General features: G+C 38.9%; 1 long non-coding RNA gene across 1 annotated transcript; it reads left to right on the top strand.

Annotated features, from left to right (window-relative positions):
- The first annotated feature begins 3,672 nt into the window (after positions 1 to 3,672).
- On the top strand, positions 3,673 to 27,969 carry LOC126234727 (uncharacterized). Its single transcript, XR_007544766.1, has 3 exons — positions 3,673 to 3,739; positions 4,819 to 5,009; positions 27,719 to 27,969. It is a non-coding gene; the product is annotated as an uncharacterized LOC126234727 (long non-coding RNA).

Below are 27,969 nucleotides of genomic sequence, written 5' to 3' on the forward strand. Positions count from 1 at the left end.
AAAATCTCTCACAAAATCCAAAGAAATTCTGCTCATGTGTAAAAGACATCACGGGCACCAAAGTTAAATGTTTAGTTTAATGTATGTAAGGCATGGAAGTTCATTTAATCAGACATTGACCTCTTCATTTTATGTTGCAGTACAGCCTTGACAAGTTAAATTTATCAATTTTTTATGTAAAATCCAGACAAGCCATGATCAATTTATTGTTGAAGCAAAGTGGGTATACAAGACAACTGTGTGTGTGATCCTAAGACAAGCTATTATAAGGGGTAGTCAAAGGTAAATGAAACAGATGGATGAAAGTAAGTAGACTGTTTATTATTTCAAAAGTAATCCCTATAACCATTAATACATTTATCCCACAGTGAGACAAAGCAGTCAATGTCCTCATGGAAAAATGTTTGCGGATGCCTACGGAGCAATGTTTGTACTCCGGCATGCACCTCTTCATCCGAAGAAAATCAACAGCCACTAATGTCTTTCCTCATGGCTGCAAAAATATGGAAATCACTTAGGAAGAGAATGGCATTGTAAGGAGGCTTCCCATGTAAACTACTGCAGTGTAGTGAAACCAGTCACCCACCCCATATTGTCCTGATGTCTTCCCCTGTTATTTCCATATTTTTTTTCTGCCCTAAAGAAAGACATTCATGGCTGTTGATTTGCTTTGGAGTAAACTGCAATTACAGCTCAAATCCTTGTAAATTCACTAGTTGAAAACAATGAGAGTAGGAGTGTTAGAAACGGTGAAGTTCAGCTGGGATTGTTATTATTATTATTATTATTATTATTATTATTTTCGATTATTCCCATTTAAGAGAGCGTTTGAACTTGAATTCCTTTATGATGATTGTTTTTGTTTTTTCTGAGCCCAAATTTTCTTCATGTGTTCACTGTGTTGTTTCTTTCGCTCCGCTGTCCATTTGCATCCTGGTCTCCTCTGTGTTGTGGTGTCAAATTTATGTTTTTTGATGATGTTCCTGAATTCAGTTCTATTTTCTGCATCGTTTACTGTTATGTGTGCTTGTCTGAGGTCCTCTTCTACTTCTGTTATCCATTTTGTTTTTCCCCAACCTGAGTTGATGACTTCAAGAATTCACTTTGAAATTCTGTTTTCATTCATCCTGTGGATATGTCCATAGAACTGCATTCTTCTTTTCCTTATTGTATCCGTAATCTTGTCTGTGTATTTATATAATTCTGATGTTGGTCTCTTCTTCCCGACTCCTTGTTCTTGTATCGGGCCAAAACTTTTCCTGAGAATTTTCCTTTCTTGTTTCTCTATTTCTTTGATTTTAGTTTGCCCACCTATTTGTGTTGTTTCAGATGCATTCAGTGCCTCCGGAAGTATGACAGTGTTGTAGTGCCTCAATTTTGCGTTAATGGATATGGACTTTTTGTCAGCTGGGATTGTATATACTTTTTACATATTAATGTGGTATTTTTATGAAAAAGATAGATTTCTACTCACCACACAGAGGAGGCACTAAGTGACAGATGGACACAATTTAAAAAAAAAGCTAAAAATTTAAGTTTTCAGACAAGAAAACACTTTTTCTAAATCGAACCCCCCCCCACACACACACACTATTTTCCACCCTGGGATTTTTTCCATTATTTCCATACAGAATTTTTAATGGTTTTCAGATAAATTAATACATTATCTTGCCAGAGAGATGTTTTGGAGTGCAAAATACTGAAAATATGAGCATAAAATATGGATGTCACATTGTTTTTACTAAGTGTTGTGTGTTTGTGCCTCTAATGTTTGTATCAGTAAGAACCTGAGTTTGCCGATATATAGACAGTTAATAGTGGTTTGTGTAAAAAGAAAATGCTTTGTGTGAATGTTGGATAACAACAGCTGAGTAGTATAGAAGGATGATCAATGTTTGTTTTCAAAGCAGTTGTTTTTTTTGCATACATTCATGTGTAAAGTAAACTAGCAGCAATTGCCTTGATTATCAGTTTGAGTAGTATACTATACAATAACAGGGGTAACTTCTGCCTGCTCTAATGTATAACTTGTCTTGTTCCATATCTCTGAAGGGTCTCTTTCTAAATGGTATTGCTGGAACATGATGGGCAGTGACTGGAGTGTTTAATGGCTCAGGAGAAATCAGAAAAATAAGTGCTGGAACTTTATTCTATGTCTTATACTGTGTCATGTGAAAATGAAGGCAAGTTGAATTTTTTAAATTTCTGTCTGTTAATGTATTCACATATTATAAAAACAAATTCTGAACTAGGATAAAAAATAATGGGGAGGGATAATTTTGGATTGAATCGAAGGGGAATGGAATATTTGCTGAGGGACATACAGTAATTAATTGTGTTAAGAGAAAATAATAACAAAATTGGTAAATTAAAAGACAGGCTGAAAAATGTATGGAGTAGTCAAGTACTGGAAATAAAATATGAATTGTGTAGTCAGTTATAAGATGTGAATAATAACATATGAAAAGTTTGTGACATTTATAATGAGAAATGGGAATAATTTCCTTTAACAAATTTTTATAGTCTTTTAGTCTTAGCACTAATGAACATCCAGATATTTCATGCTATGAAGAATCCTACCCCAGTGAGACAAGAGGTAAAGCTTTAATTAATTCCCATGTAAGTCCAATTACTTTCACACAGAATTCCCCCCACCCCCCACAGCAACAAGGTTCATGGGATCGCTCTCCTTCTCGAAGAAGAAACTATTAGTTCTGACATCTAGGCTGGTGTACTGATAATTGTATAGTTTTCTTATGAGAGAACATATTTAACATGTCAGTTACATTCTTTGGCATATAAGAGCACAATTTGCAGGTTATTTGCTTGGTAGCATTCTACCGTAATGAGACGTTAGAAAGTGGCACTGGAACAAGAATCCTAAGTCATATAAAATGCACATTCACTAAAGAAATGCACAAGTACATTTTTGTATAACAGTTACAATGTTTTGCCAAGAATACAAAATCAGATAAATGAAAAGGTACATGTAGTACTAAAAATAAGTTAAATGGAGGATAACAGACAACAACCCTCCTGTGAGGCAAACTACAAGTAAACAACATTACATGACAAAGAAACCAAAACATGATTAGCTTTTGAAATAATGCTTTTTTTGTGCTGGCCTGCATGAATGTTCCATGTACTTGTGCTTTAAGTCTGAGATTGCATAACATTCCAATTAAGCATATACAGAAATAAAAGTCACTGCAAAAGTGATAACGTTTATTACTTTCATTTCAGAAATTCATCATAAACAAATAATGTAAAATATAAAATCAGGAACTACAGTCTTGATTTCATCAGTCTTTGTCATCTTCCTTTGCAGTCTTTGTCGAAATTTATGTCAGAAAATTCATCAATGGAAAATCCAGGATGGAACATTACAATATTATGAAAAGGAAAGTTGCTATTCACCAAATAGCAGAGATGCTGAGTTGCAGCTGGCACAACAAAAAGACTGTCACAAATAAGCTTTTGGCCAGCAAGGCTTTCATCAAAAATACATGAAAGACACACACTTTTATGCAAATGCAATTCACACACACATGACTGCAGTCTCTGGCAACCGAGTGTGGCTTCAGTTGCCAGAGACTGCAGTTACGTGTGTGTGAGTTGCATTTACGTGTGTGTGTGTGATCTATTTTTGATGAAGGCCTTGAAGGCTTTGCTGGTCAACAGCTTATTTGTGACAGTCTTTTTGTTGTGCCCATCTGCAACTCAGCATCTCCGCTATATGGTGAGTAGCAACTTTCCTTTTCATAATATTGTTATAAGCCTTATTAATGTAGTAAATGGCATACTTTTGTCTAGACAAACAAAGGAAATAAAGTATAAATGTCCTCTTTCTTAAAATTGGAGTGAGTCAGCTGAAAAATCTGGACACCTAGAATAGAAGCTGTGACAGTGTGTCATGGCATTGCCAAGAAGTATAAAAAGTTGCATGTTTCTGTTTCTCAATAAAGACAATGTGTACACTTTCATTTGCAGATTTCTTATGAGTTCTATTATAGTTCAGCGATGACAAACACTACATGAAAAACTGTGACCATCTTTGGATTACACGTGGAAGACAGCTCTATTCATTTCTTCATATCTGTAGTTATCACAGCTGCAGTACACCTTTCATAAATTAATAATTACTGAAGATCACCTTCTTGGTGAACACAGATTTCTCTCTCTTTTCTTTATTTTGTTTTTGGTCAGATAAACTGCTGCAAGTGAGCAGAGTTACAGAAAGTAACACAGATGTGATTGATAGGATAATGCCTGGCCCAGCCCTTCCCTGGAACTGAGAATTACTTGGCTATGCAAAAATTGTACAGCCAGATCAGTATGCAATGTGCTAGATATACAGCTGACATTTGCATCACACATTATGTGACTGGTTAGCTGCTGATGTGGTATCTTATATTGTTAAAACTTGTTATTAATGCGCTAATTTTATGTCTCTTTTGCTGAGCAATATATGTTCTGCACACGAAATAGGAATTTTATTTTAATCAGTACCATATAGCATCACTATCTGTTTGTTACAACTTGGAAGAAACAGACAAATATTTAAATGTGTAGCCATCAGAAGATATCTGAAGCCTCAGCACTGTTCATTCTTTACAATGTATGAAAGAAGGCATGCTGATATGGATCATTAATTGATCATCCTCTTTGTATTTAGAGGCACTGATTTCACATACAATGGCTTTACAATGAGGTTCCGTCAGTGGAACAGAAATTTTGACACAGGTGCTTTTGGCACACACACACACACACGCAAAACAGTTTTGGAGATGCACCATTGTGACAGATGATTACTCGCAGATGTAGTAGGTGCGGCTGTGGCGGCACCAGTCACACAACAGCCGCTCATGCAGCCAATGGCATCGACACTTGTGTGCTAGGGGCCTGCGTACGGTGTGGAAGCCACGGCCACAGCACAGCATGGCACAGTTGTCGGCATCCGAGCAGCGGCGCCCACGCGTCCAGCTGCACAATGGCGGTGTCTCATCCAGGTACAACAGCTGCAGCTGCCTGCCAGACCAGCCTGTCAACACAGTTTGTAACACACTAACATTGTTGTATACTACAGGAGAATATGACATACACAAATAATATAGAACATGATACATTGGTGTGTTTTATATTCGTAATTTAGTTTTTAATTCCTATATTTCCTTTTAGTTTTGCATTGATACTTTTCAATTTTTTGTTACTTCTGTGTAAATATTCTTTCATTTATACTCATTATTCAGTAAGTGGAGAAGTTAATAAAGATGATCAAAAGAAATGTATTTTTAACATCACTTAATAATCACTTTTTAACATCACTTAATAATTTTTAACATCACTTAATTATTTTCTTAAAAGGACATTGTTAAGAATATTTATTACCACCAATATAAATACAATGTACTTATATCTTTACTCTGTTAACACATTTATGGCATAGAACTGGCTGACTGCAGTTTGCACATGGACACTCATTGTTGAGAAATTTCTGCATGTTGCTGACATCTATAAATATACTACATTCCAACAGACCTACCTCCATACATTTTTATCGCAATAAAATTATATTTGACAAGTCTCGAAGTTTTACAGGCTTTACCTTGCTCCAAGATTTGGTAAAAATATCTACTACATTGTTTTCTGGATCTATTTTACACATGAGTATAACTCCACTCATATAACAGTCATTTACAAAATGGTTGTGTATCTGAATATACTTTGAACTTTTAGTAAAGTTACCAAATCTGGCAATACTGACTTCATGTACTACCTTCATATGCTTCTAACAGGTTCATCACACTTTGCATCAAAAAGATACAAAATATCCAGAGTTAACCTAATCTCAGTGACAGATTCTGACAATGCCACATACTTAGTAAAACTTAACAGTTTCTTAGATTTGCAAAATATTAAATTTCTAAATGATCTAGTTACATAACCTGATCTAAATTTACAATCTACTCAATCACCTGCCTGATCCACATCTACAAAACAATTTAAGAGATCACTATTTTCTGTCTTTCTATATTTTAACTTCAAACTTTTGTTTAATATAAATATTTCAGTACTTACAAAGCAAACTTAAAGTGAGTATCATTGTAACAATTAACACTTAAATCTATATTCAATGTTAACAAACTTTTCTTCAGAAATGAGTTTTTTGCCATCGCCAGTATACATTACACATCCTCTCTTCTTTGGCCACCATCAATTATTTTACTGCCCAAATAGCAAACCTCATCTACTAGTTTAAGTGTCTCATTTCCTAATCAAATTCCCTCAGCATCACCTGATTTAATCCGACTATATTCCATTATTCTCGTTTTGCTTTTGTTGATCTTCATCTTATATCTTCCTTTCAAGACCATGTCCATTCCGTTCAGCTGCTCTACCAGGTCCTTTGCTGTCTCTGACAGAATTACAATGTCATCGGCGAACCTCAAAGTTTTTGTTTCTTCTCCATGGATTTTAATTCCTACTCCAAATTTTTCTTTTGTTTCCTTTACTGTTTGCTCAATATACAGACTGAATAACATCGGGGAGAGGCTACAACCCTGTATCACTCCATTGCCAACCACTGCTTCCCCTTTGATGCCCCTCGACTCTTATAACTGCCATCTGGTTTCTGTACAAATTGTAAATAGCCTTCCGCTCCCTGTATTTTAACCCTGCCACCTTTAGAATTTGAAAGAGAGTATTCCAGTCAACATTGTCAAAAGCTATCTCTAAGTCTACAAATGCTAGGAATGTAGGTTAGCCTTTCCTTAATCTTTCTTCTAAGATAAGTCGTAAGGTCAGTATTGTCTCATGTCTTCCAACATTTCTACGGAATCCAAACTGATCTTCCCCGAGGTCGGCTTCTACCAGTTTTTCAATTCGTCTGTAAAGAATTCGTGTTAGTATTTTGCAGCAGTGGCTTATTAAACTGATAGTTTGGTAATTTTCACATCTGTCAACACCTGCTTTCTTTGGGATTGGAATTATTACATTCTTCTTGAAGTCTGAGGATATTTCGCCTGTCTCATATATCTTGCTCACCAGATGGTAGAGTTTTGTTAGGCCTGGCTCTCCTAAGGCTGTCAGTAGTTCTAATGGAATGTTGTCTACTCCCGGGGCCTTGTTTTGACTGAGGTCTTTCAGTGCTCTGTCAAACTCTTCATGCAGTATCATATCTCCCATTTCATCTTTATCTACATTCTCTACCATTTCAATTATATTGTCCTCAAGAACATCGCCCTTGTATAAACCCTCTATATACTCCTTCCACCTTTCTGCTTTCCCTTCTTTGCTTAGAACAGTGAATCCCATACTTCAGTGAAATTTGCAGGGGTTCAGGATGTATGTGGAGGAACTTTGTCTACTATCTGAGGGTAGACCACTGTGTCTGTGTCTCCATCTCCAGGAGAGTAATTTCCATATGTCATATACCACTGAGCTTTGGGGCTATGTACTCCACAAAAAGGAAGATCTGAGCGGGGAGAGAGCTAGAGGAGGAGTAGGTATTTTATCAGTACTGACTACCGCTCCTCACCTCTCTCCCTTACAATGACTTTACAAGCAGTTGCCATATCAGTGCCATTGTGTCATCCATTGACAATATGTTGCCTTTACCTGCTGCCATATGATGTGCTCGATGAAGAGGCTCTAAATGATCTTCTTACATACCTCACCCACCCCTTGATCCACTGTGGTGATTTTAATGCACAAATGTGCTTTGGGGGTCTGCAACTACCTGTCCCAGGGATAGAGCAGTTGAGAGGCTTCTCACATTGTCATGTGCATATTTGCTAAATACGGGACAGAGCAGGCACTTCTGCACTGTAACTGGGTCATTCTTTGCCATCGATCTCTCGCTTTTCTCTCCAGCCCTTGCTCACATGGCTCAACGGGAAGTTGTTGCTGACTTGCACGGCAGTGATCACTTCCCAGTCTGGATCCACTTGCCAGATAGGGTGGAACCCAAAAGGAAACTGCCACGAAGGGTGCTCCATAGGGCAGATTGGATGCTAGCCCAGTTTGAACATTGTGCTAATGTCGAGATATGGGTGGATCATATTACCAATATGATCCACCACGCCGCTGCCGCATCCCTTCCACAGTCCACAGGACAACAGAAGAGGCTACCTGTCCCTTGGTGGAGTGATGGATGCCATCTGCAATAAGGACTAGACCTACGGCTCTGTGCAGGTTCATGCATTGGCCAACTGTGGAAAATCTTGCAGCCTTTTGGGGGGTGAGGGCAAAGTGTCGCCAGATTATTCGAGTCAGGAAGAAGTGATCATGGCAGCAGTTCCTGAACACCATTAATCATCCCATTCTGTTGTATGGGAGATCCTCAGGAGAATTTCTGGGAAAGGATGGGTTCAGGAGATATCGCTCCACCTTTGATAACCTGGCCTCCTGGAGGCAGCAATGTAACAGGCTTTCCATGCTGGCATCATCTTTTAAGTATATTTTTTGACATCGAGGAGGCCTATGATAGTACTTGGAGGAATCTTATCCTTGAACAGCTTCATAAATGGGATTTTTGTGGTAGTCTTCCCATTTTTATTTCGTCCTTTCCCTCACCACAGTATTTTTGATACCGAGTTGGTGACGTCCTATCTGATCACTTTGAGCAGGAGAATGGTGTCCCTCAAGGTAATGTTTTAAGTGTAACTGTCTTTGCTATAGCAATTAATAGCATTACGTCAGTAGTGCAAAGTCCTGTCCAGTGTTCTTTGTTTGTGGATGACTTCTCAGTGTTTTGCTCTTCTTCCAGCCTTGCAACGACAACACATCAGTTGCAACTAACTCTTCGACATTTGAATGGATGGGCATAGAAAAGTGGTTTTAAGTTTTCAACCAAGAAGTCTATGTGTGTTCTTTTTAGCTGTTCTCATTCCATTTTAAACTTTTCTGAGGTGAGGATGAGGGTCACTGTTTTTAACTTTTAAGACACAATTAAGTTTCTGGACCTCATATTTGACTGCAACTATATGGTTGCCACATCTTAAGCACCTGAAGAAACAATTGCTTAAGGCTCTCAGTATATTAAAATGTCTTAGCCCCAGTACGTGGGGAGCTGACAGGACTAGTCTGCTTTGGTTTTACAGGGTATTTGTGCAACCTCGGCTCAATTATGGGTGTACGGTGTATGGGTCTTATTTATAGATGTTGGACATGGTGCACCGTGAAGGGATTCAGTTGGCCACTGGGGCATTCAGAACAAATCCCATACCAAGTCTCTGTGCAGAGGCTGGGTGCTAGGTCATGTAGGGATATGGGGCAATGAGTAGGCCAATTGGGCTGCCCAGGAGGCCTGCAGAGGACAGAATGTGGCACAGTGTCCTATTCCCTTGCAGGCTGTCATTTCTGCACTACACAGGAAGTGCATGCAGTTGTGAGATGAGGAATGGCTGGCGGTGATGGCCAATAAGCTGCAGTTGGTTTAGCCAACAACCCAGCTGTAGTGTTCCTCATGCCAGTTGGTCAGGTAGAATGAAGTGACACTCATGCATCTTTGAATTGGGCACTGCCCTCTCACACATAGCTTTTTACTATGGCAAGAGAATCCTCTGTTTATCCTCTGTTTTGTGATGCTTGTGGCATGCACATCTTTATCTGCCATATTTTAATGGAGTGTATTTTATTCCATGATGCAAGGGCAGAAGCAAATATTGGTGGGGATATGCCCTTTATTTTAGCTGATGCTCTCTATTTTAGCTGATGTGTCTGGACTCTGGCCTAAAGTTTTAGGCTACAGGTTTTAATGTGTTGCAGAGTGGCTGGTTCCTCTTTACCTTCTAGCAGGCAGCCACATCCATGTGCTATATTGTTTTAGCTCCTTATACCACTTTCTCCCTGTGTCATTAATGTTTCACTACTGATGCAGTATGATTAAATGATGATGGTGTCCTCTTGGGTAAAATATTCCGGAGGTAAAATAGTCCCCCATTCGGATCTCTGGGCGGGGACTACTCAAGAGGACGTCGTTATCAGGAGAAAGAAAACTGGCATTCTACGGATCGGAGCGTGGAATGTCAGATCCCTTAATCGGGCAGGTAGGTTAGAAAATTTAAAAAGGGAAATGGATAGGTTAAAGTTAGATATAGTGGGAATTAGTGAAGTTCGGTGGCAGGAGGAACAAGACTTTTGGTCAGGTGATTACAGGGTTATAAATACAAAATCAAATAGGGGTAATGCAGGAGTAGGTTTAATAATGAATAAACAAATAGGAGTGCAGGTTAGCTACTACACTCCTGGAAATTGAAATAAGAACACCGTGAATTCATTGTCCCAGGAAGGGGAAACTTTATTGACACATTCCTGGGGTCAGATACATCACATGATCACACTGACAGAACCACAGGCACATAGACACAGGCAACAGAGCATGCACAATGTCGGCACTAGTACAGTGTATATCCACCTTTCGCAGCAATGCAGGCTGCTATTCTCCCATGGAGACGATCGTAGAGATGCTGGATGTAGTCCTGTGGAACGGCTTGCCATGCTATTTCCACCTGGCGCCTCAGTTGGACCAGCGTTCGTGCTGGACGTGCAGACCGCGTGAGACGACGCTTCATCCAGTCCCAAACATGCTCAATGGGGGACAGATCCGGAGATCTTGCTGGCCAGGGTAGTTGACTTACACCTTCTAGAGCACGTTGGGTGGCACGGGATACATGCGGACGTGCATTGTCCTGTTGGAACAGCAAGTTCCCTTGCCGGTCTAGGAATGGTAGAACGATGGGTTCGATGACGGTTTGGATGTACCGTGCACTATTCAGTGTCCCCTCGACGATCACCAGTGGTGTACGGCCAGTGTAGGAGATCGCTCCCCACACCATGATGCCGGGTGTTGGCCCTGTGTGCCTCGGTCGTATGCAGTCCTGATTGTGGCTCTCACCTGCACGGTGCCAAACACGCATATGACCATCATTGGCACCAAGGCAGAAGCGACTCTCATCGCTGAAGACGACACATCTCCATTCGTCCCTCCATTCACGCCTGTCGCGACACCACTGGAGGCGGGCTGCACGATGTTGGGGCGTGAGCGGAAGACGGCCTAACGGTGTGCGGGACCGTAGCCCAGCTTCATGGAGACGGTTGCGAATGGTCCTCGCCGATACCCCAGGAGCAACAGTGTCCCTAATATGCTGGGAAGTGGCGGTGCGGTCCCCTACGGCACTGCGTAGGATCCTACGGTCTTGGTGTGCATCCGTGCATCGCTGCGGTCCGATCCCAGGTCGACGGGCACGTGCACCTTCCGCCGACCACTGGCGACAACATCGATGTACTGTGGAGACCTCACGCCCCACGTGTTGAGCAATTCGGCGGTACGTCCACCCGGCCTCCCGCATGCCCACTATACGCCCTCGCTCAAAGTCCGTCAACTGCACATACGGTTCACGTCCACGCTGTCGCGGCATGCTACCAGTGTTAAAGACTGCGATGGAGCTCTGTATGCCACGGCAAACTGGCTGACACTGACGGCGGCGGTGCACAAATGCTGCACAGCTAGCGCCATTCGACGGCCAACACCGCGGTTCCTGGTGTGTCCGCTGTGCCGTGCGTGTGATCATTGCTTGTACAGCCCTCTCGCAGTGTCCGGAGCAAGTATGGTGGGTCTGACACACCGGTGTCAATGTGTTCTTTTTTCCATTTCCAGGAGTGTACAAACAGCATAGTGAACGCATTATTGTGGCCAAGATAGACACAAAGCCCATGCCTACTACAGTAGTACAAGTTTATATGCCAACTAGCTCTGCAGATGATGAAGAAATTGATGAAATGTATGACGAGATAAAAGAAATTATTCAGGTAGTGAAGGGAGATGAAAATTTAATAGTCATGGGTGACTGGAATTCATCAGTAGGAAAAGGGAGAGAAGGAAACATAGTAGGTGAATATGGATTGGGGGGAAGAAATGAAAGAGGAAGCCGCCTTGTAGAATTTTGCACAGAGCACAACTTAATCATAGCTAACACTTGGTTCAAGAATCATAAAAGAAGGTTGTATACCTGGAAGAATCCTGGAGATACTAATAGGTATCAGATAGATTATATAATGGTAAGACAGAGATTTAGGAACCAGGTTTTAAATTGTAAGACATTTCCAGGGGCAGATGTGGATTCTGACCACAATCTATTGGTTATGAACTGCAGATTGAAACTGAAGAAACTGCAAAAAGGTGGGAATTTAAGGAGATGGGACCTGGATAAACTGAAAGAACCAGAGGTTGTAGAGAGTTTCAGGGAGAGCATAAGGGAACAATTGACAGGAATGGGGGAAAGAAATACAGTAGAAGAAGAATGGGTAGCTCTGAGGGATGAAGTAGTGAAGGCAGCAGAGGATCAAGTAGGTAAAAAGACGAGGGCTAATAGAAATCCTTGGGTAACAGAAGAAATATTGAATTTAATTGATGAAAGGAGAAAATATAAAAATGCAGTAAATGAAGCAGGCAAAAGGGAATACAAACGTCTCAAAAATGAGATCGACAGAAAGTGCAAAATGGCTAAGCAGGGATGGCTAGAGGACAAATGTAAGGATGTAGAGGCTTATCTCACTAGGGGTAAGATAGATACTGCCTACAGGAAAATTAAAGAGACCTTTGGAGAGAAGAGAACCACTTGTATGAATATCAAGAGCTCAGATGGCAACCCAGTTCTAAGCAAAGAAGGGAAGACAGAAAGGTGGAAAGAGTATATAGAGGGTTTATACAAGGGCGATGTACTTGAGGACAATATTATGGAAATGGAAGAGGATGTAGATGAAGATGAAATGGGAGATAAGATACTGCGTGAAGAGTTTGACAGAGCACTGAAAGACCTGAGTCGAAACAAGGCCCCGGGAGTAGACAACATTCCATTAGAACTACTGATGACCTTGGGAGAGCCAGTCATGACAAAACTCTACCATCTGGTGAGCAAGATGTATGAGACAGGCGAAATACCCACAGACTTCAAGAAGAATATAATAATTCCAATACCAAAGAAAGCAGGTGTTGACAGATGTGAAAATTACCGAACTATCAGTTTAATAAGTCACAGCTGCAAAATACTAACGCGAATTCTTTACAGACGAATGGAAAGACTGGTAGAAGCGGACCTTGGGGAAGATCAGTTTGGATTCCGTAGAAATGTTGGAACACGTGAGGCAATACTAACCTTACGACTTATCTTAGAAGAAAGATTAAGAAAAGGCAAACCTACGTTTCTAGCATTTGTAGACTTAGAGAAAGCTTTTGACAACGTTAACTGGAATACTCTCTTTCAAATTCTGAAGGTGGCAGGGGTAAAATACAGGGAGCGAAAGGCCATTTACAATTTGTACAGAAACCAGATGGCAGTTATAAGAGTCGAGGGGCATGAAAGGGAAGCAGTGGTTGGGAAAGGAGTGAGACAGGTTTGTAGCCTCTCCCCGATGTTATTCAATCTGTATATTGAGCAAGCAGTAAAGGAAACAAAAGAAAAATTTGGAGTAGGTATTAAAATTCATGGAGAAGAAGTAAAAACTTTGAGGTTCGCCGATGACATTGTAATTCTGTCAGAGACAGCAAAGGACTTGGAAGAGCAGTTGAACGGAATGGACAGTGTCTTGAAAGGAGGATATAAGATGAACATCAACAAAAGCAAAACGAGGATAATGGAATGTAGCCAAATTAAATCGGGTGATGCTGAGAGGATTAGATTAGGAAATGAGACACTTAAAGTAGTAAAGGAGTTTTGCTATTTAGGGAGTAAAATAACTGATGATGGTCGAAGTAGAGAGGGTATAAAATGTAGACTGGCAATGGCAAGGAAATCGTTTCTGAAGAAGAGAAATTTGTTAACATCGAGAATAGATTTAAGTGTCAGGAAGTCGTTTCTGAAAGTATTTGTATGGAGTGTAGCCATGTATGGAAGTGAAACATGGACGATAACCAGTTTGGACAAGAAGAGAATAGAAGCTTTCGAAATGTGGTGCTACAGAAGAATGCTGAAGATAAGGTGGGTAGATCACGTAACTAATGAGGAGGTATTGAATAGGATTGGGGAGAAGAGAAGTTTGTGGCACAACTTGACTAGAAGAAGGGATCGGTTGGTAGGACATGTTTTGAGGCATCAAGGGCTCACAAATTTAGCATTGGAGGGCAGCGTGGAGGGTAAAAATCGTAGAGGGAGACCAAGAGATCAATACACTAAGCAGATTCAGAAGGATGTAGGTTGCAGTAGGTACTGGGAGATGAAGAAGCTTGCACAGGGTAGAGTAGCATGGAGAGCTGCATCAAACCAGTCTCAGGACTGAAGACCACAACAACAACAACTGATGCAGCACTTCATTCCGTGCTTCTGTGTGGGTACAACCATTGTTTTCCAGCTTTTGTTACCTGTGTTTTACATGCTGTTTTATCTTCCTGTTTTGTGTATTTTACTGACACTCATCTCAATCTGTTTCCACACGGGCGCTAAAGACCTTGCTGTCATGTGCCCATACAAACATTTTCATCCATCTTTACTTCTCTCCTAATGATGTATGCTTTTAAATCTTACAATTGTCCTCTAGCCATTCCTGCTTAACCATTTTGCACTCCCTGTCACTCTAATTTTTTAGTTGTTTGTTTTCCCTTTCGCCTGCTTCGTTTGGTGCATTTTTATATTTTCTCCTTTCATCAGTTAAATTAAACATCTCCTGTGTTATCCAAGGATTTCTACAAGACCTTATCTACTTACCTATTTGATCCTCTGCTGCCTTCACTATTTCATCTCTTAAAACTATCCATTCATATTCTACTGTATTCCTTTCCCCTGTTCTAGTCAACATTGTCTAATGCTCCCTCTGAAACTCTCAACAACCTCTGGGTCTTTCAACTTATCCAGGTCCCAACTCTTTAATTTGCTACCTTTTTCTAATTTCTTCACTTTTAATCTACTGTACATAACCAACAAATTGTGGCCAGAGTTCACATCTGCCCCTGGAAATGTCTTACAATTTAAAATCTGGTTCCTAAATCTCTGCCTTATAACTACATAATCAATCTGAAACCTTCCAGTGTCTACAGGTCTCTTCCACGTGTACAACCTTCTTTTGTGATTCTAAAACCAAGTGTTACTGGTGACTAAATTATGCTCCATGCAAAATTCTGCCAGGTGGCTTCCTCTTTCACTCCTTTCATATTTACTATTTACATCTTTTAAAACCTAGACTTTTTGAAAGCTCATCAAAACAATCATACCAATCTCTGACTTTCTCTGAAACCATTTAATGCCTTAAATATCTTACAAACAGTGCCTGTTTTGTTCTCGTATCCTGGAGGTTGCTTTACATAAATTTCTGAGAAAATTTTAGCATTTAGAAATGCAATCTGTTCATACATTTGTGCTACAACTAAGCACTTTTGATAACAGTGTGCCCGCATCTCGTGGTCGTGCGGTAGCGTTCTCGCTTCCCACGCTCGGGTTCCCGGGTTCGATTCCCGGCGGGGTCAGGGATTTTCTCTGCCTCGTGATGGCTGGGTGTTGTGTGCTGTCCTTAGGTTAGTTAGGTTTAAGTAGTTCTAAGTTCTAGGGGACTGATGACCATAGATGTTAAGTCCCATAGTGCTCAGAGCCATTTGATAACAGTGTGACAACAAAAGTTTCAGTGTTTGAGTTGTAGCAACTGGTGAATAAATATCATCCACAATTTCTCTTTGTTGAAAGCCCCTTACAAATAATCTTGCTTTACAAGTGTCTGAAGCTTTTGCACTCAGAATCACTAAAATGTTCACTCCCCAAATTAGAGTCCCAACACTTCAATACACATGATGCTCGCTTCCACAGTATCAACAAGTGTGGTAATGATAACTTTATTGTTCATCAGTACTCTGTATCCAACTTCACTGTAGCCTGTTAAAATTCCAATATCTGCTTTGCAATCCATCTTTTACTTTCTCTGTTTTTCTGGTGCATGTACAAAAACCTAATTCCATACAATTTTAAATGTTTAACATTAGGTTTCTTCCCAAACAATATCAGATATGGAGTTTTCCTTTCAATAGTGCTAATTAAAGTTCTGTTTTTAAGATAAGCAGCTGCACAAACTAGTTATCATATTACTATTACTTCAGATAACAGGCGTCATGACATATCCATTATCAATATACCCATGATCAACATGTTTTATCTTTCAGATGTTCCATACAATCCATATACATAAGGAGGACACCCATTTAAAATGATTCTTTCAATGGAAAATCCAGGATACAATGTAACAGTATTGTAAAAAGGATAGTTGCTACACACCATCTAGCGGAGATGCTGAGTCGCAGATAGGCACAACAAAAAGACTGTCACAAATAAAGCTTTTGACCATGAAGGCCTTCATCAACAATTAGACGTAGACACACACACACACACACACACACACACACACACACACACACACACACACAGATGTGTGTGCGCAAGCTCAAACACAACTCACACACACAACTACAGTCTCAGGCAACTGAAACCACTGTGGTTTCAGTTGCCTGAGACAGCAGGTTTGTGTGTGTGTGTGTGTGTGTGTGTGTGTGTGTGTGTGTGTGTGTGTGTGTGTGTGCCTATTGTTGACAAAGGCCTTAATGGCCGAAAGCCTTATTTGTGACAGTCTTTTTGTTGTGCTTATCTGCGACTCAGCATCTCCACTACATGGTGAGTAGCAACTGTCCTTTTTATATTATTGTAAAATGATTCTTTCTGCCTTATAAGCTGATAAATATCTGAATTTAAATATTTCTTCCCTTCATGACTTCTGAATTTCTTAGTAGTTTTACAATTTAAATTTTCAGTTTCATTAACATATTCCACAAAACAATCATCAACAAAAGTGAGGTAGTATCTTTCTGCATAAGAACTGTGAGCTGAGCCAGGTCCATTTTGGAAGGCAAATTTGATACAAAGGCAATTTTGATACAAACTTTACACTTCGTAAAGTCTCATTCTGAATTTATTAGCAGTCCATCTGCTAACTGATGTTTACACAACATATTCAAATTGTTAAAATTTAAATGTCCAAGAGTATGATGCCATTTCTCTTATGACATACTATCCTTACTGCTCATACTATTTACATTAATCTCTCTTCAATAAAATCTGCGTGTCTTTTTGTTCAGCTCATCTTCTTTCAAAGCAATTGCAAGTAATTTACAGTCTTACCCAAAAAAATTTGAGATGTCGCATGTAGCTAACAATTTTATGTTTTTTTATCACTTTAAAAAAGTCAGTCAACTTTCTCTCCATGTCTGTGTAATATACACGTCATTTCAGTTGAAATAATTTCATAATAAACTGGAAAATAACTAATTATATTCCCAATTTTTGTAGTTTGCAAAACTTTACCATCTGCAATTTTTGCATTCACAGGCTCTTTTAAGTTAATACACCCAGAACAATGGTTTTCATTATTAACAACATGATCTGTGTAACTACTATCCAATACCAAATACATCTGTATGTTTTTACCTGACTCAGTATTATTACATGTTGTCATGGTTTGTATGTCCGTTTCAGTGCTGCTCATGCCATTTCTGTCCTGTTGATACCCTCAGCATACTTGATGTCAACCACCTGTTGAGCAACACTGTTTATTTTGACCATGTGACCAGTTGTTGTACCCCCCCTCCCCCCCCTCCCCCCTGCACACTATTTGTTTTTCCCATGTTGCCAACTGCTGTGACTTTTGAATTTCTGATGAAAACTGAAAAGTGTGAGATAATAAGACTCTTTGGTCAGTGGTTGAGATCCTATGAGAAAAGCATATCTGATACTTACAGTCTGCTGTATGCCATTGTATTGTGTACATGGATCTTGTTGTATCTCCATGTTAAGCAATAAAGTGTGTGTGAATTCCAGCCATTTGCTCTCTGCATTTCATTACATGGATTCTGACCAGGAATTCTCCAGTAGTGACCTTACAGCAAACAGCACCTGGTACAACTTAATCAGTGCACTTCTCCTCATTGCCTTCACCTAAACAACGGAGCCATCACATAACTGTGACTCTCATGAATAGCAGGTATGCTAGTACAACTTAATCAGTGCACTTCTCCGCATTGCCTTCACTTAAACAATGGAGCCATCACATAACTGTGACTCTAATGAATAACAGGTACAAGAAACTGATTGTCATGATCCTTTGTATAATGTTTCTCATTAACCAGATCAGCCTTCAGTACATGTGAAATGTGCAAGTGATATGCTGTTGTTCCATACTATGGACTACAACAATGATGCACATGTGCAATGGCTTCCAACCTCCTCATTGATTTTTGTGATGACTTCAATGCTCTCTCACAGCAACAAGTCAATATTCCACCAACTATTCCAGGTCTCCATAGCAGCAACTCACGTGATTTTACCTGTACTTCTGAGTTGAGTGCAACACAGCTAGATTCATTCTTAATGTCAAGCAGTGCTCAGCCAGCAGACCCATGTGAGAAGATTCTCAGGTTTCCATCTGCGATACGCATGGTCCCATGGGTTCCATCTGCAACTGTCTCCCTCCCCCTGCCCCCCTCTCAGACCACGCAAACCAGCACATCAACAACAAAAATTTTTATGGATCATGTATACAACAAAGTTTTCATCCTCAGCTATTGACATTCTAACCAAAATGCGTGGCAACGAGTTTCACAACTATTGACTTCATCCTAGAAAGCCCCAGCATCTTTGATGACACTTCCATGTATATCACCCCATTGAGAGAAATAAGGGAGCGTGCCCACATCATCTGTGATGTTACACTAGCACCTCTGGCTGATGGCAACTCTGACACTGCCAAAAAGGTACTGCTCCACCAGCTGAAAATGACACCAGAGCAGCAGTTGCAACAGGTAATTTATGAGGACACGCTGGGCAACAGAACACCATCTCAGCTTTGCACACATCTCCATACATCTGTCTCCCTGTCTCTCAAACGAGACATTTTGCTTTGGATGCTATAGGTTCCTCAAACTGCTGCCACAAATGCAGATGGCAGTGATCTCACACAAACAAGGGATGATGGAATGCTGATTTGCTCTAACTGACAGCCTTTTTCTGTCATGCAGCAGCAACAGTACATAAATGTACTAGACAACAATGACCACTATTAGTATATTCCTAGCCTGCTATGCTGCCAGCAGCTGGTAGTAGCCAATATGAACTCAGTGGCTCCATACACTCATGAGAGCGACACTACTAAACTACACCAATGGGGCTGGGCACCTTTGGCCAGATAGCCTACCATGCCCTTGACAAACAATAACATTCTTCACACAGGGAAGCTGCCACAACCACAGCTGTGTTGGTTCCACACTCGCGTTAGTGACCAGGCATGCAACTGGTCCACACCATGCCCTCACCCAAACACCAGACACAATCCAGTTCACAGCAAGCAATTATAATGATACAGCCATCCCCAAGATTATAATGAAGTGACTGATACCTCCTTTTTATATGCATCTGGGTAGTTATCAGACAATACTGTGCCTCCTAAGGTCTTGTATGTGTATCTTTATAGGTATCGACCTATCCAATTTGCTAAAACACTGAATACTTTTGTGAAAAGATATAGAATATTCTGGAAGGACGCATATTGTCGTAATTGTCAATAGATTGTTGTCATTAACAAAATTATGTACAAATGGTAAATAAAATATCTAATTGTGAAATTGAAGTAATAAATATATAGCAACAAATGTTAAGAGGCTGTGGAAATGTTGGCATAAATAACTAATGCCTCTAATTACCACAACTGCACTTGATGAATGAGTTAACACAGAAAACCTCATTATTTTGAGAAACAGCTTAAAGCAATGTATTTTCATTTGTTATCTATTTTTATGCCCTCCTCAGTAATCAATATTCTTTGTAATTACATTTCTAATTAACCCTCCAATTGTTTACACCACACAGCTTATCGATTTCCAGAATTTGAGGCCTTATTTGTGCATTGTATGTATGTAATTGGATAAAGTGTGAGTTCTGTACTGCCACTGAATGTTAGTAACCAAATCCAAACTGTAATAAGTTATGTAACTAAAATAATACAAGTAACATTATTGTAATTAAAGTTCAGATTGATTTTCTCGTGGAAAACCACAGGTATTACTACAAAAAATTATGTCATTTGATATTGTATTTTATACCTTATTTGGCTGTAACATCAGTTTCTTTACATTTTGTAAACTTTAATTGTAACATCAAAATTGTAAAAAATCAATAATAATGGGTAATTTTGAGATTTATTGTTAAAATTTTATATAAAGCGATGCTGCAAGAAAGTCAGTCAGAGAGTGTTTTGTTTACGTGTGGAGTGTGTAGTTTTGTGAAGCTTGAAATTTTTGTTTTCAATCATTAATGAATCCCATGCAAACAAAATTTAAGTTACATGTTAACAATCTGAGGGGAATGTTACTTTTGGTGGAATTGAGCTGGGATTGACGCTTGAAATGTGGACCTATGTTTAACAAGTGACTGTTCCAGGTGAATGTAAGATGACTGCCAAGCAAAACTTGTTTTGAAAAATTTGTTAGGGACGCACAGAATGAATGGATGTTACTACATGGGAATAGTTGGTGTGGATAAAAAGGACCAAATTCTCAGACAGTATTGTCAACCATCAGATTAGTAACAGTTTTTTTTAAATAGTTCTGTGACAGTGACAACCATTCATGTGGGAAGTTTTTAATTTTGCAATTTACTATGGGTGACAATGAAAATATAAAAATGAGTGAGGAAAAACCTGTAAGCTGTGAATCTGCAGAAAACACTTTGGACCTAGGATCAAGTATCAGTGAACTATCGTCCAGCAATAATCCAAGTGTAGATCAAAGTTTTGGTGGAGAGGGTTCCAGTGAAAATGTTGCCATGAGTACTCCAATTACACAGGGAAAAGTAGGCCTAGGTAATTTGTTAATGTTATTAATGCAGCATATGAAAGAAACAAAACGACAGATGGGACAGATTAGGCAGGATATTGGTCAGCATGGTCGACAGTTGAGTTAGCAAAATCAACAGTTAGGACAGGAATTAAGTGAACAAATGGCGGAATTAAAGAATACTGTACTGAACATACCAATCAGATAAAGGAAATCTAGGAGAGTTTGGCAACACTAAAAATTACTGTTGAGACAGGACAGGGTGAACTCAATACTCGTGTAGGAGCAGTGGAGGAACGGGTTGATGTATTAGAAACTAATTTCACACAAGAGTTGTCCAAAAATGAGGAGAGATTTGAAGAACTAGACAAACATGTAGAAGTAGAAAATTCTAAACTTAACATAGAGATTGTTCAGAATAGGAGAATCTTAGAAGAAAAAAAGTAGAAACTTACAAAAGGAACTCTGAGCTAAAACTTATAGACATTTACAATCAAATAAGTAATGTAGAACTGAAGTGTGATGAAAAAATTGATTTGTGTGAAAATAATGTAGTAGATTTAAGTAAGAAATTTGTAGAATTACAAGAGGGTGTAGCTCAAAGAAATTTTGTCAGCAATATTAATTGTGTATGGGGTGGTGTATCTTTAAAATGCTTTCCAGGAGATGGGAAATTGCATCCCATTGATTTTTTGCAGCAGTGTCAAGATAATTTTAGTAATGACATGACAGAAAATGTTAAGATTAAATTTGTTAAGTGATTTTTGGATGGTGAAGCAATCTCATGGGCCAATTGGAATGTAAATTCTACCATGTCATGTGATGAATCTGAAAGCAAGTTCTTAAATAAGTTTTGGTCAGAATATCAGCAAGCTAGGATTAAAAGTAAGTTTTTGAATGGTCAAAGGAAAGTTGCTACTCACCCTATAGTGGAGATGCTGAGCTGCGACAGGCACAATAAAAAGTTCACACAATCATAGCTTTCAGCCATTAAGGACTTTGTCAGCAGTAGACACACATACACACACACACACAAACACACTCACGCAAGCGCAACTTGCACACACATCTGCAGTCTGAGAGAGCTGAAACTACACTGTGATCAGCATCACCAGTGCACGATGGGAGTGGCGACTGGGTGGGGGTAAGGAGGAGAGTGAGGTGGGGGAGGGTGAGGGATAGTATGGTGGGAGTGGCGGACAGTGAAGTGTTGCAGCTCTCTGAGACTGCAGATGTGTGTGTGCAAGTTGCACTTGCGTGAGTGTGTGTGTGTGCATGTGTGTATGTGTGTCTACTGCTGACAAAGGCCTTAATGGCCGAAAGCTATGATTATGTGAACTTTTTGTTGTGCCTATCGCAGCTCAGCATATCTGCTATATGGGGAGTATCAACTTTCCTTCCCTCGTATTTTCCATTGTTTGATTTTTGAATGGTCATACGTATAGGGAAGGTGATGGTAGCTTGAAGTGTTTTTGTGAAAACCAATTGCCGAAATTAGTATGCTTAGACAAATCTTTTGATGAACTAATACAAATAGATGCCTTAAAAAGGAGATTACCAAAAAGAGTACAGTGGGAGTTGATTTATGGACCAGATGACTCTGTAGATCAGTTCTTGAGATATGTAGATAAGTCTTTGAGAGAAATGAGAGGTTAAATAATGGCTGATTTGGCAATCAACCATCTGGGGGATGGAATCAAAGCAGGAACCAAGGCAGGAGTGATAATGAAAATCAGAATGATAATAGTGGTTACAATAGGAGTGATAATAGATGGATCAAGCATAGTAATGGGAATGGGAACAGACGATATGACAACAGGGAGAGACCTTGAGAGAATAGTAACAGACAATTAGATAATCACCAATCAAGACAAGGCAATTTAAACTGACGGACACCTCATTGGGAGCCTGTCAGTATGGGGTGAGAAATAATACCTAATTCAGGCTGGACACCACCGGCCTAGAGACATCAAAAATAATTACTTAAGACAGAGTAATTGAAGATATTGGGGTGGAAATGACAGAACTAATGTAAGAAGAGCACATCAAATTAGAAAATTACAGTTTGACAGGAGATTCTGGAAAACTATGAATGAAAGTGTTGAAGATAGAAGTAATAGCATCTGTAAGAATGTTGAAGAGGTTCTGTTAGAGGAGGAAACTATCTCAAATCTATATAATCAGTGTGGTGAAGAAGTTTGCAAAGAAGATGTTGGTTCTGATAATAATCTTGTTGAGTTTGGATTAAGTAAATTAATGGTGGATGAATCTATCCCTGTTAAGCACTTAAGGGATGATACTTGTACTAGTGTACTTATCAACAATTCTGGTGATCATTATGAAGATGTTGTAGAAGTGTCTAGTACTGGAAATGATAACACATGTGGTAATATTGATAGTGAAAGTGTCAGTAGTAATGATGAATGAGATGAAGAATTAGATGGCATGGTGTATATGGAGGTTAAAGAAGATCTAATTAATGGTGAAGATGATGATGTAAGTAGTATTTGTGAAGAATATGAGAACCAGATTGTGCCAATGGAAACTAGAAAGGTATCATCAGATAAGGAACATGTGGACAGCCATTATGATTAGGTGTGATGATAGAAACTTTATGGAATACTTACAAGGCTTATAGTGACAATAACAGAGTAAAAAGGGTCATCAAGATTATTTGCGAAGAACTGCATTCCAACTGGGAAGGTGTAACCAGTCAGCAGGCTTACAGTGAGATCAGTTCTGGGAAAAATAGACAGTGTGTAAAAGAGGGACACGACAGCAAGCAATCATCTGATGTAGCTCTGAGTAAAATACAGACAAGTAAGAGAAATTGTGCAGACAAAAATCATGTAAATGACTTGGACTTTAGAGACATTGAGGATGATTTGTTGCATGAAGATGAGGAAAGCAGGAAGGAAAAAGCTTTAGGTTGCCCGTATATACGTATAAAAGTTGCAAATTATGAGGGAGTTTGCCTCTTAGACACATGTAGTCTTGTTTGTGCCATTTCTGATAAATTTAGAGACCAGATAAAACATAGTGCTGACTTTGAAGAATATCCTGTTATTGGAAGCAGAATTAAGGGAGCAACTGGGAGGCACAGCAGAGTTGTAAACAGGCAAGCCTTAATATTTTTTACCATTAATGATGTACAGTATAACCAAGGATGTTTTGTAGTCCCTGACCTCAATGAAAATATTTTGTTCAGAATGAATTGGATACAAGGAGTAAATGCAGATGTTGACTGGAATAACAAAAAGTTAAAGCTTACCAACCCAAAGACAGATGTAACACATGTGACTGAACCAATCATCCAAAATTGCCTAGAGAACAATTGTCAGATTATAAGAGTGATATGTGTAAATGAAAAGATCGACTTTAATGAGGAAGACAATGAAGAAGAATGAAGTGAAGACAAGTATGCTGAATTAATGGCCACCAAACTAAAGGAAGCAGAGTCTAGATAAAGAACAGACAGATCAATTAGGTGGTTTGTTACGGGAATACAAAGACGTGTTTAGTGAGAAACCTGGAAAAGTGAGAAACTATGAATGTAGGCTTAATCTAAAACCTCACTAACCATTTTTCATCAAACCATATGGAGTACCCATCTGAAAAAGAAAAGTCGTGGAGAAAGAACTACAAAAGGTGGAAGACTGGGAAGTAACGGAAAGGTGCAATAGTGCATACAATAACTGGTTGGTGGTAGTTTCCAAACATGATGGTAAAGCAAGATGTGTGCTCAATTCAGGACATTTAAACAAATACCTTGAGAGGAAAACTGATCACCCTGAGAACATAGACAAGTTATTACATAAGTTTGAACATATGAAGTACATGTCTAGTTTAGACTTAATAGCAGATTTCCGTCAGGTACCATTGGAGATTGAGACCAGGAAATATACCACATTTTTGTATGGAGGAAGATGTTATTGCTATTGTGTTGCACCATTTGGCCTTAATGTATCAGTTGCAGGATTTATCCGAGTTTTGGATTTTGTTCTAGGAAAAGAACTCTTAAGCAAACTAGTCCTTTATGTTGATGACATACTTGTAACAGGAAAGAGTTGGGGAGAACATTTATGTTTGATGGGTGGAGTGTGTTACAGATTGAGACAGGGAGGAATGTCATTAAAACTAGAGAGGTGCAAATTTGGGATTAAACAACGCAAATTTTTAGGCAATACCATCTCAGAAGAAGGAATCTCACCTGATGAAGAAAAACTTGAAGCTGTTGCAAAATTTCCTGTGCCCGAGACTAAGAAACAATTTAAATCATTCTATGGAGTTTGTGGCTACTACTGTCAGTTTGTCTTCAACCAAGCTTTAAATGCACCATGTTTGAATAGCTTGTTGAAGAAGAACACCATCTGGGTATGGGACAAGGATTGTCAGGAGGCATTCAACAACATCAAGAAACAGATGTGCAAGTGTAAAATGTTATACAGACCTGATCTTACATAGCCATTTTGCATTATGACTGACAGCAGTGACTACAGACTGCGAGATCATTTGTTCCAAGAAAAGATTGTAAATGGTGTGATAGAGCACAGATCAATAGCTTTTGACAGTAGAACTTTGCAAACACAATAGAAGGCATATATTGTCGCTGAAAAAGAATTGTTAGCAGTCTATTGGGCTTTCACCAAATTCAAGAATTACTTATTAGGACATCAAGTAGTAGTATACACAGGCCATAAGGCTTTAATCTATATACAAGAGTGTACTTTGCATCACAGCAGGATAACCAAATGGGCACTATTCCTCCAGTATTTCAACTATACAGTAAAGTATATAAAAGGTGAATAAAATCTAATTGCTGATGCTCTATCAAGATTGCCAATGGGAAGACAAGGTGGGGGCAAAAAAAAAAAAAACAGTGATGAGTGTGAGAGTGTGAAAGAGAATTACAGATTATGTATTTAAAAGAGGTGAAAGATGAGAATGAAATCAGGAAATTTTGTAATGACATTCATAGATATCAGAACCATGATTCCAACTAGAAGTTAGTTAAAAGTTACCTGGGTAAGAGAGGATACGAGAAAGTAGAGCAGTGTTATAAAGTCCAGGAGAGTGAGGAAGTAATTATCTACATGTGGCAGGTGTCAGAGAATAAAAGTTAGTAATCAAACCTGCAAAGGATATATGCAAAACAACTTGCCAAAAGAACAAATACAACTTGTATCAGTTGATCTTTATGGATCATTGCCTAGGGCTAAAGGAGAATTTTGTTACATATTTGTCATGGTGGATCTTTTTCAAAATTCATTACTGTATTCATTAAAGAAAGCAACAAGTAAGACCACCATTTTGAAAATTAGGAGAGACTATTTCACAAAGATAGGAAAACCAAAGAACATACTTTCTGACAATGGAGCACAATTTACTTTTAAACTTTGGACAACATTTATTGAGGATGAGAACATAAACCATTTTCTGATATCTGCTTATCACCCATCAAGCAATCCAGATGCACATTACATGAGACAAATAGGGAGATTATTTAGAACTTATTGAAACAAAAGTCATGTAAGTTGGATAGAGTATGTAGACAGCTTTGAAGATATACTGAACAGCTTACAGCATTCATCTACTGGGTTTTGCCCATATGAAATAATGTATCACAAGAAACTATCGAATCTGATCAATGAATTAATTGAATTCTCAGTGTGTAAAGTTATGTGTCTGCAGGAAAGAGAAGAAATAGTCAGAAAAGTAATGGAACAACAGGGGAAACTGAGGAAAAACAAACATGATAAGAAATTGAAACCTACAAATTTTAAAATCGATGATCTGGTCTTGGTGAAAACACATGAAAAATCCAAAGCTATAAGCAATGAATTAAAGACATTCTGTGACATCTATATTGGTCCATTCAAAATTCAGTCTATGCCACACCAAATGCATACAGGTTAGTGTATCCAAAGCCTGGAAGGTTATTTGGTTTACATAACATAACTAAACTGAAACCCTACAAGCAATGATGTAAAAGTCCTCAGCAGGACACCACATCTTTGTGTCAAGTGTGTGGCGAGCACTAGGTCTCCGAGCTATGTAGCATTCTATTTTCTTCTTTTTGTTTTCTGGTGCTACATCTTTTACTCATCTTTAAACCTGTAATGAAGTTATCTCTTACTGTAAATACTATCCAGTCTCTGTAGTATAAGTTTTCTGTATGTAATATGAATTTTTAGTGACATTATTTGAGGAATAATTTGAAAATGTGAACTGTATACTAAATCTGACTTTCCTACAGCAGTGATTGATCTATTTTTGTAGTTATACTCTGTAGAGCATGTACTTGATTTGTGGGTGCTTCTTTGAGAATTACAGACATCATCATGATTTTATGAGATGTGCATATGGACTATGCTAAGATGTACACATGCTACTAAATAGACAAGTTGCACTGTGACAAAAGACATTTTATGAAAAGTTTATCATTACACGATGGTGTAATGAGGAACAGTCTGATAGTTTATGTTTGATATGATAAAGAGTTAAATGAGATCTGGGGGATCAAATATACTGTATAGTGGAATATACTGGAATATTAATCAAAAAGAAAGGATCCGTATATAATTTATTTTTGTTTATTGGCTCTGTATATAGCTAAATCTTTATAGTTTAGATGTGCTTATCTTTGTGTGATTTTGTTTATAAATATGCTAATAGAATAGGATAATATGTGAATGATTTTGACATATTTATACCTGATGTGACCTTAATTGTAGCCTGCACGAGTACTTTGAGTAATGAGTTCATCCTTGTTCCTATCTAGAGAACCGTATCCAACATCCTTACCTGACCTGAATGTAAAAAATTAAAAAACTGTAAAATTAATAGTGGATTGTGCTATTGCAGTGTAGAGACTGCCCAAAAAAGAGAGGTTGCAGACACAAGATGGACAGCACAAAAGGACTGATGATTGTGAGCTGCCAATACCTTAAGATGTGCAATGTGAAACAGAGACTGGAGTGACAGCTAAGGAAAAAAAGTTTTTTTGATTGTGTGTAGGTATTTAGCAGCCATTCATACAAGTAATACTTGTAAGAGTGGCTGCAAGGGGGGGGGGGGGGGTGAATGGGTGCATAATGATACAGCCTTCAATCGTC

Source organism: Schistocerca nitens, chromosome 2 (genome assembly GCF_023898315.1).
Source record: "Schistocerca nitens isolate TAMUIC-IGC-003100 chromosome 2, iqSchNite1.1, whole genome shotgun sequence".
Taxonomy (NCBI): domain Eukaryota; kingdom Metazoa; phylum Arthropoda; class Insecta; order Orthoptera; family Acrididae; genus Schistocerca; species Schistocerca nitens.